We start from the raw sequence: 10384 nt of genomic DNA, 5'->3' as shown, positions 1-10384 counted from the left end.
TGTCCCCAGCCTAGGCTCAGCGGTGAGACCACTTCCCCGCTCTGTCCCCACAAGGAGACATGCTAACAAGGCTATTCTGTATCCCTACCCCTCAGGCCCTTTTGTTCCTACTTGCAAGGTCACCACACCGAGGGGACTGTGGGTGCCTCCTTGGCTCTTTCCCTCTTATCTAGGGTTTGCCCTGGTCTCTCAGCCCCACACTTAGCTTTGCATAATCTGCCCTGTGGTGTTTAGGCTGCTGCTTGGCTAAGCCCACTTCTTGGCCAGCTCTTCTAGTAGAAGGCCCAGAGGGAGGCTGGAAGGCCCAATGAGGGAGAAGGGAGTTGCTCTTTTCTGTCAGCTGTCCCCTGTGGCTCCTGTGAGCGTCACACCAGGTGCCTCTCCACCCCAGCAGCAGCAGGGCCTTCCAGTGGCTGCAGCAGAAGTGAGCTGTGGTTTCCCCATCCTTGCAGAGCCAGCCCAATGGCACCCTCTTCAGACGGGCCACCTTGCCCTCAAGCCTGACCCACCCTCTACAGTCTGGATCTGAGCAGCACCTCAGGTGAGTGCGACCAAAGTTGAATTCCTGTGGTTCCTGGTTCACTGCTCAACTATTGCTCCTTGTGCACCGATTCCATTGGTCAAGAGGGCAGTATAGGGCCGACGCTGTGGAGCAGTGGGTTAATGCCCTGGCCTGAAGCGCCGGCATCCCATATGGGTGCCTTTCAAGACCCGGCTGTTCCACTTTTGATCCAGCTCTCTGCTATGGCCTGGGAAAGTAGTAGAAGATGGCCCAAGTCCTTGGGCCCCTGCACCCACATGGGAGACCCAGAAGAAGCTCCTGGCTTCGGATGGGTGCAGCTTTGGTCGTTGCGGCCAATTGGGGAGTGAACCAGCAGGTGGAAGACCTCTCTCTCTGCCTCTCCTCCCTCTGTGTAACTCTGACTTTCAAATAAATAAATAAACCTTTTAAAAAAAGAAGAGGGCAGGAGAGGCGGTGCAGCCAAATTCATCCAGCCCCACACTCACCTTTCTTTCTTGTTAGTCTATTTATTTATTTGAAAGGCAGAGTGACAGAGGGAAATAGGCGATCTTCCATCTGTTGGTTCATTCTCCAAATTCCCACAACAGCGGGGCTGAGCCGGCTGAAGCCAGGAGCCGGGAACTCCATTCAGGTCTTCCACATGGGTGGTAGGGGCCCAAGTACTGGAGCCAACATCTGCTGTCTCCCAGGGTACACATTAGCAGGAAGCTGGATTGGAAGTGGGGGAGCTGGAACTCGATCCGGGGCACTGTGATAGGAGATATGAATGTCCCGAGCAGTGACTATGCCTGCCCCCTCAATCCCCAGCTAAAACCTCACCTTTCCATACTCTACACTGCTGGGTGAGATATCTGTGAACAATTAGGTCCTGCCAATAGGAGGAAGGCCCTTAGAGAAGACCTTGGCATAGAATAAAAGAGAGAAGCCTCTGTTTCTGTCTTGACAGTGTGGTAGTTGCTGGCAGCAAGTATGGGGTAACGCTTGGGCAGGAGGGCTACCCTGGACCCTGACATCCCGGGCAAAATCAGGAACTCTTTGACATTCCCAGTCTTTGTGGTGTAACATTAGGTGCAGGCTTGTGGGTGTGTCTGTGCAACAGACAGAAATGGAGGAAGGACAGAGCATGAATTGTATTAGGCTTAATAATGGCTCCCTCATGCCCTGATCCTAGAATACCGTGAGTATGTTATGTTTCCTGGCAAAAGGTATGTTTTAGATATAACTGAGATTACATATCTTTAAATCAGCAGGTTTTTTTTTATTTTGGCTTTTCTGGTTGAGCCTTTAGTGGGAAAAATTAACCCAACTACCTTACCAGGTGCATTAGCAGGAAGCTACATTGGGAGTGGAGTGCCAAGACTAGAACTGTTGCTCAGGTACAGGACGCCAGCGCCACAGGGAGAAGCTTAAGCCGCTGTGTCACAACACTGGCTCCACGTAGTATTCTGAATTCAGGATTTCCCTTCATGCCTCTGTTCCAACATGAACTGGGCAGAAGCTGTGCTGGGCACTTGAGGCACACAGGAGTGAGATCCACTTGCCCCTGCCCTTGCCGTTGAGTTGCTCCCAGTCCTCATTGCAGTGAGCAGGATCAAGAGCATGGTGGAAGTGCTGTGACTCCGCAAGGCCAAGGACCTTGGTTCCAAATAGGAGACCCAGCAGCCCGGCTCTGGGCTTGCACAAGCCGCACTCAGAGGCACACCGGGCCATGCTAGAAGACTGGGCACTCTCCTGGGACAGTGAGGAGGTACAAACCCGGTCTCAGCAGCAAGGCTAGCCGGCAGCTGTCACAGGCAGGCGGTGAGGATGCAGAAGCAGAGCCAAAGACCTCATGGAGATGGTGCGAGGGCACACGTGGTTCTTCCCTACAGCGTGTCGTCCAGGAGCCTGGCCAGGGTGGAGACGTGGGTTTGGTAACTGGCACAGAAATGGTGATCGGAGCCACAAGAACAGAAACCTTAACCGGGAGGATTACATGGACTGAGACGAGAACAGCAGCACTGGAGTGGGGACAAACAGAGGGCAGCATTGCAGTGACGCTGTGGAGGGGGTCCAGGAAGGCAGGGGCAGCCTGGGTGTGACGGGGCACAGAGCCGAGGAGCACGGCCAGGACGCTCTGGTGCTGCGGAGACCTCTCACTGGGCGCTGACACACACCGTCCCCTGGATTGGGCCATTTTCAAGCAACTGGCTCTGTCCCAGCAGAGGAAGCTGTCTGGTGCATTGAGAAACGACCATGGGAGACCCTCCAGGTAGGAGGCCCTCTTAGCAGAATATCAGAGATAGACTGTGAGGGACAAGACGTTAAGCTTGTATGGGCAAATCAAACCTGGTAAGCCTAGGAGATGGAAGAGACGAGCGTGTGGAGGAGGCACTGAAAGGCAGAAGTACACAGCATTCCGGAAGCAACCAGGTCCTGCTGTGACCTAGAAATAACCCCGGGAGGTCCACAGTCTTTTCAGAACCCTAATACTATCGGGGAATCACATGCACTCTCGGGAGGGCTGACCCTGCTTCTTCCCTGTTCTCCCCCTCTCTCCACCCACACAGTCAGGCCAAGAATGAGCCACACTAGACTTGGCCTCCAAGTTCCCAGAGTGAACGAAAGAATCACAGAACGCACAGTGCAAGGCAGCCCAGAGAGGTTGCAGGATATGGTCAAGGTCACACGGCTAGCTGGAGAGAGAGAAACTGCAGACTAGAATACAAAATCCAATGCCATTTCTGTTGCATGAGCTTGTATTTGCTCCATGAGCCTCAGCTTCTGGACTATGGCTCTTTCCTTTCCTTGGAGAGAGTAACTTTCCCCCAGTGGAGTGAGTCCTACTGGTCGTGAGCCAGTAAGTTTCCTCCGTAGACTCTGCGGCGTTTCAGGTACCATGGAATCTCTCTCTCCCTCTCTCTCTCCCTCTCCCGCTCCTCCTCCCACTCAGAAAGGCACTGTGTAGCTAGGACCATGCCCCCAGGCCGGTGTCAACAGCCAGCACAGCCCACGACTGACTCAACAGCTGTGGCGATCGGGCAGCCCTCGCAGCCAGCAGCACTTGGCAGGCACTCTTGGCTCTCAGTAGAATGGTGCTTTGTTTCCACAAAGGATCCAGTACATTGAATTGGGCTGGCACCAGCAATCTTGGCCTGCTAACCGAGTCACACGCTCTGGTTTTTCTGAAGCCCTGGCTCCTCATTGCACCATGTGGCTCTTTACGGGAGAGGATGGAGAGGAGCTCAGGGCAGGCTCTGCATTTCAGATAAAGGTGACTGTGGCCTGGGGCTCCCCCTAGGCGAGGGCCCAAGGCTTCTGGCCTGAGGACCCATAGGGAAAGTGTCCATTCCCTCTGGCTGGGTGCATGCTCTTTAGATGTGCGCACAGGGCATGGATGTTGGGCCTGGGGACTACCCTGTGGGAGGGAAGCTGGGGACAGTGGCCTGACATAATAGGGCTCTAAGAGTGACCCTGTTTACTGTGACCCACAGGGTGCTCCTGTTCTGTCTGTCTCTGGGCTTGTAGGGTTCTGCTTAGAGAATTTTTCCCCATCGTGTGAGTATTGCACTTTGTTGAGGAGTTAGACTGTTCCGTGTTCCACTGGGCTATCACACGCAGGACGTCAGTTTATTAACCATTGTACCATTTGAGCTCAGGGAGGTTAAGATCCACAGATATCAAGGGCTACTCCTTGTGTGCTGAGCCCTCCCAGCTGAACAGGCAGCTGCTCTCAGGGGGAGGAGTCCTCCCTTCAAGATCATAAAACCTGCCCTCCCTCTCTCTGTGCTGAATATCCCCCAAGAACATCCTTCCGTAAGCCTGAAACTTTCATCCACCTCACCACGTGCAGAGAGGGAAGGTTTGTGTTTGTTTTGTTTTGCTTTACCGTTGTAAAGATCACCCTGCAGTCAGGGAAGGACCAAGCCGATGTCTCTTATCAACAACTTGTAACTTCATAGACAGCTTAGCTTACTAAGATATGTCCCAGCTCAGCTCAAATTGTATTTTGTTGGGTTGCTGGCCACTGCCCTCAAAAACTCCTGTCCCACAAAAGATGAGTGAAAGCAACAGTTCTGGAAACCAAGAAAAAGCACAAGTATGGATTCCATGTAAGTTGATTTAACACTAGTCACTAAGGTGGATATGGATTAGCTCAGCGTTTCTTATCTGTTTATTACCCTCTCCCTTCTCCGTCTCTGTCTTATCACATGGACCACATATTTTTTATTGACAGCTCCACTGAGCTATAACCTACATAGCACAAAACATACCCATCATAAATATATCAAAAAAGTGCTGTCTAGTAAATTTATAGAGTTGTGTAACCATCATCCTAATCTAGTTTTAGAGCATTTCTTTTTCTTTCTTTTTTTTTTTTTTTTTTTTTGACAGGCAGAGTGGACAGTGAGAGAGAAAGAGAGACAGAGAGAAAGGTCTTCCTTTGCCGTTGGTTCACCCTCCAATGGCCGCCGCGGCCGGCGCGCTGCGGCCGGCGCACCGCGCTGATCCGATGGCAGGAGCCAGGTACTTCTCCTGGTCTCCCGTGGGGTGCAGGGCCCAAGCACTTGGGCCATCCTCCACTGCACTCCCTGGCCACAGCAGAGAGCTGGCCTGGAAGAGGGGCAACTGGGACAGAATCCGGCGCCCCAACCGGGACTAGAACCCGGTGTGCCGGCGCCGCAAGGCGGAGGATTAGCCTAGCGAGCCGCGGCGCCGGCCCTGTTTTAGAGCATTTCTATCATCTCAAAAAATTCCCTCCTGCCCCAAGCAATCACTAATCTGTTTTTTTTTTTTTTTAATATTTATAGATTTGCCCTTCCTTGCAGTCTATGTAAATTGAGGTATTTCAGAAATCTCATGGGAAGTGCATATTATGAAAACACTATGCATGGATTTGAAGGCTTTTTGCACCAAAATAAAAATCTCTTTTTTTTTAAAAAAGATTTAATTATTTATTTGAAAGGCAAGGTTACAGAGATTCAGAGGCAGAGAGAGAGAGAGAGAGAAAGAGAGAGAGAGGCCTTCCATCCGCTGGTTCACTCCCCAGATGGCCGCATCAGCCGGAGCTGCGCCAATTCAAAGCCAGGAGCCAGGAGCTTCTTCTGGGTCTCCCACATGGGTGCAGGGGTCCAAGGACTTGGGCCATCTTCTACTGCTTTCCCAGGCCATAGCAGAGAGCTGGATAGGAAGTGGAGCAGCCAGATCTCGAACCAGCACACATATGGGATGCTGGGACTGCAGATGGCAGCTTTACCCGCTACACCACAGCGCTGGCCCCAAAAATAGCTTTTTTTTGGAATCATTTTTCTCGAAATATTTTGGAGTGCTCTTTTGTAGCAGTAATAGTCTGTTCATTTTTGTTGATAAATATATCCCTTGGTAAGAATTTTTATTTATCCACTCATCAGTTGATGAGCCATTTTCAGTTTTTGGCTTTAAAAATAATGCTGCGATATTCATATATAAGTATTTGTGCATATATATGTATATTTTCATTTTTCTTGGGGAGAATTGGAACTGCTAATTTAAATGGTAAGTGTATGTCTAACTTTTTAAAAACTACCAAACTGGTTTTCAAAGTAGCTGTACAGTTTTTTTTTTTTTTAAGATTTATTTATTTACTTGAAAGGCAGAATTACAGATAGAGAGAGACAGAGAGACAGTGAGAGAAGTCTTCCATTTGCTGGTTAACTTCCCAAATGGCTGCAATTGCCAGAGCTGGGCCGATTTGAAGCCATGAGTCAGGAGCCTCTTCCAGGTCTGTCACAGGGGTGCAATGGCCCAAGCACCTGGGCCATCTTCCACTGCTTTCCCAGCCATCGGCAGGGAGCTGGATGGGAAGTTTAACTGGCGTCTATGTGGAATGCCAGCGCCGCAGGCGGGTGCTTAACCTACAATGCCACATCGTTGGCCCTGTGGCTGTACTTCTACACATTCCCACCAGCAGGAGATGTGGCTTTCAGATTCTGATAATCCTCATCAACACTTGCTATAGTCAGTCTTTCTCATTATCACCAACTTTGGGGCTTTAATGGGTGTGTGTGGGGACGTATTTCTTAAAAGACGGATGATATTAAACATCTTTTCATGTGCTTATTAGTCGTTTGTATATCTTCTTTGGAGAAATATTGATTTAAATCTTTGCCCATTTAAGAACTTGGATCATTGTCTTCTTGAGTTGAAGTCTATATATTCTGGATACATAACCTCATTTATCAGACATACGATTTGTGAATGTTTTCTTGCAGTTTGTGGCTTTTATTTTTATAATGTACCTTTTGCAAGGAAAAAATTTTAATTTCAATGAAGTCTAATTTACCAAAAATTTTCTCCTATGACTTACACTTTTGTTGTCATAGCTAAGAAATTTTTGGCTAGTCCAAGATCTCAAAAACCTAGTCCTAATTCTGAGGTTTGTTTTATAGAAAACTGCTCAGTTTTAGCTCTTACATTTAGGTCTGACACATTTAGATTTTTTTAAAAAAGATTTATTTATTTATTTGAAAGGCAGAGTAACAGAGAGGCAGAGACAGAGGCAGAGAGAGAGGTCTTACATCCACTGGTTCACTCCCCAGATGGCCTCAGTGGCCGAAGCTGTGCTGATCGGAAGCCAGGAGCCAGGAGCTTCTTCCGGGTCACCTATGCAGGTGCAGCGGTCCAAGTACCTGGGCCATCTTCTACTACTTTCACAGGCTATAGCAGAGAGCTGGATCAGAAGTGGAGCAGCTGGGACTCAAACCAGTGCCCATTTGGGATGCCGGCACTGCAGGCAGAGGCTTTACCTGCTACGCCACAGCACCGGCCCCTGAAGTTGATTTTTGTATATAGTGTGAAATAAAATCTAAGTCCCCCTTTATTTTTTTGCATATGGATATCAAGTTATTCCAGGACCATTTGTTAAAAATACTATCATCTCCCCCATTGAATTAATTTTGAACAATTGTAAACAAATCAATTGACAAAAGTTTAAAGAGTTTATTTCTAGATTTTTATTCTTTTCAATTTATCTGTATCTTTTTCCTTAAGCCCAAACTATACTCTCTTGATTATTGTTGCATTTTGGTAAGTTTAAAACCAAACATGTACTTTGTTCTTTATGTAACAGTCTTGCTCTTCATGTACCTACTTTGTGCAGTTTCTACATAGTATCTTCAAGATTTTCTGCATACAGATTCATGACACTTGTGAATAAAGACAGATTAACCTCTTCCTTTCTTTTTTTTTTTTTTTTTAAATTTTTTTTTTTTTTTTGACAGGCAGAGTGGACAGTGAGAGAGAAAGAGAGACAGAGAGAAAGGTCTTCCTTTGCCGTTGGTTCACCCTCCAATGGCCGCCGCTGCAGCCGGTGCACCGCGCTGATCCGATGGCAGGAGCCAGGATCCAGGTGCTTTTCCTGGTCTCCCATGGGGTGCAGGGCCCAAGCACCTGGGCCATCCTCCACTGCACTCCCTGGCCATATGCAGAGAGCTGGCCTGGAAGAGGGGCAACCGGGACAGAATCCGGCGCCCCAACCGGGACTAGAACCCGGTGTGCCGGCGCCGCAAGGTGGAGGATTAGCCTAGTGAGCCACGGCGCTGGCCCTAACCTCTTCCTTTCTAATTTGTGTGCATTCCATTGCTTTTTTATTGTCCTGATACATGGGATAGAACTGCTAGAGATGTGGAATAGAAGTGGTAACACTGATAACTTTGCCTTATTTCAGATCTTTGGGGAAGCATTCAGTCTTTTACCATTAAGTACGGTGTTAGCTATAGGTTTTTCATGGATTACCTTTATGAAATTGAGAAATCTTCTGTTGATTGTTAGTTTCTTTAAAGAGTTTTAATCATGAAAGGTATTGGATTTTATTGGATACTTTTTCTATATCTATTGAGATGGTCATGAGGTTTTTGTCATTTATTCTGTTACCATGTTGTACTCATTGATTTTTGGATGTTAAACCAACCTTGCATTCCTGGGATAAATCTTATTTGTTCAGGGTGTGTAATCTTTCCTATGTGCTTTTGGATTTTGTTTGATGATGTTTGTTAAGAATTATTGCAAAATGGGGACTTTGGTCTGTAGTGTCTTTTGCTGTCTATCTCTGGTTTTCTTAGGGCACTACTAGCCTCACAGAATGAATGGAGATCTTCTCTCTTCCTCTAAAGTAGCTTTTTTTTTTTTTTTTGACAGGCAGAGTGGACAGTGAGAGAGAGAGAGACAGAGAGAAAGGTCTTCCTTTTTGCCGTTGGTTCACCCTCCAATGGCCGCCGCGGCAGGTGCGTTGTGGCCAGCGTATCGCACTGATCTGAAGCCAGGAGCCAGGTGCTTTTCCTGGTCTCCCATGGGGTGCAGGACCCAAGCACTTGGGCCATCCTCCACTGCACTCCCAGGCCATAGCAGAGAGCTGGCCTGGAAGAGGGGCAACCGGGACAGAATCCGGTGCCCCGACCGGGACTAGAACCCGGTGTGCTGGCGCCGCAGGCGGAGGATTAGCCTAGTGAGCCGCGGCGCCGGCCCTCTAAAGTAGCTTTGTAAGGTTAATATTATTTCTTCCTTAACTACTACATGGAATTTACCAGTGGAATTATCTGGGCCTGGGGTTTTGTTCATGGGAAGATTTTTCAAACTATTATTTAAGTTTCTTTTCTTGTTACAGGTCTATTCAGGCTTCTCAGTTTCTTCTTAATCAATTTTGGCAATTTCCTTCTAGGAATTTTCCATTTCATCTAAGTCTAGTTTGTTGGTGTTAAGTTGATGTCCTCTTAACATTCCTGATTTTTGTTAGCTTGTATCTTTTCTATTTTTGTATCAGATAGCTAAAACCTTATTAATTTTGTTAATCTTTTCTAAGAACAAACTTTTTACTTACTTGATTTGCTCTATACTCTTCTGTTTTCTTTAGTTCTTTTCTTTTGCTTTCTTGGGTTTAATTTCTCTCTCTCCCTCTTTCCCCAAAGGTTTCTTTATTTGAAAGGGAGAGTTTACAGAAAGAGGGAGAAAGCGAGAGAGATATCTTTCATCTGCAGGTTCACTCTTCAACTGCACATAAAGGCCAGGGCTGAGCCAAACCAAAGTCAGATCTTGGAACTCTGTCTGGGTCTCCCATGTGAGTGGCAGGGGCCCAAGCATTAGGGATGTATGCTGCTGTTTTCCTAGGTGCATTAGCAAGGAGCTGGTTCAGAAGTGCAGCAGCTGCAACTTGGACCAACACTCATATGAGATGCCAGCAACACAGGTGGTGGATTAACACTGGCCTGCCAAATAGTTTTTAAATATACTGTTTTGATTTCTCAGCTCTGTATTTTTGAGTTACATTTTCATAGTGGTTGCTCTGTAGGCTAATTTGTCACCATCTGTATTGGTCAGCTTTTTGCCACTTTAACTAAAATACTTAAGAGGAGCTTGTTGGAAAGGAAAATATTTTGGCTTAAAATGTGGAGGTTCATAGTCCAAGGTCAGGAGACCTTATTAGTCTGGCATCTGATGGAGGCTGGCAGTGGTGGATGTGTATGTGCAGAGGACTGATCACGTGGTAATCCAGGAAGCCCAGAAAGAGACGAGGTTAAACTTGGCTGCAATAACCAACCCTTTCATGGGAACTGTCTTCCAAGGGCAAGCACTCACTGGACGAACCTGCTTGCATTCATAATTAAATCAAATGGCAACCCTAATTAATCACTCATTAGCATTAATTGATTGTTAGCATAGGACTTTGGGGTTTAAAGGTCCGTGTGAATTTGGGGAACTAAGTCCTATTTGTTCCATACCACCATCTGCTTCAAGAAATACTGATTTAATCCCAATAAAATATTGAAATATTGCTCCAATACAACTTTGTTCCCTCTGTTTGCTTTGAGCTATTATCATACATCTCATTGTCTGTTAAAAATCCAACTG

The 10384-nt window shown here is 47.3% G+C and overlaps 1 long non-coding RNA gene across 3 annotated transcripts in view; it reads left to right on the top strand.

Annotated features, from left to right (window-relative positions):
- Positions 1-256: 256 nt before the first annotated feature.
- Positions 257-10384, top strand: part of LOC138844869 (uncharacterized) — a 38517-nt gene continuing 28389 nt past the window's right edge. For 2 of the 3 annotated variants that reach the window (XR_011381273.1, XR_011381272.1), the window contains exon 1: positions 257-541. This is a non-coding gene — a long non-coding RNA (uncharacterized lncRNA). Of the gene's footprint in view, positions 542-2383; positions 2775-10384 lie in introns of those variants that run through there. The other variant, XR_011381271.1, reaches the window with a different exon arrangement.

Source organism: Oryctolagus cuniculus, chromosome 13 (genome assembly GCF_964237555.1).
Source record: "Oryctolagus cuniculus chromosome 13, mOryCun1.1, whole genome shotgun sequence".
In the NCBI taxonomy this organism is placed as follows: Eukaryota; Metazoa; Chordata; class Mammalia; order Lagomorpha; family Leporidae; genus Oryctolagus; species Oryctolagus cuniculus.
Note: the sequence above shows the minus strand (reverse complement) of the source record. Positions and strands in the feature narration are given on the sequence as shown.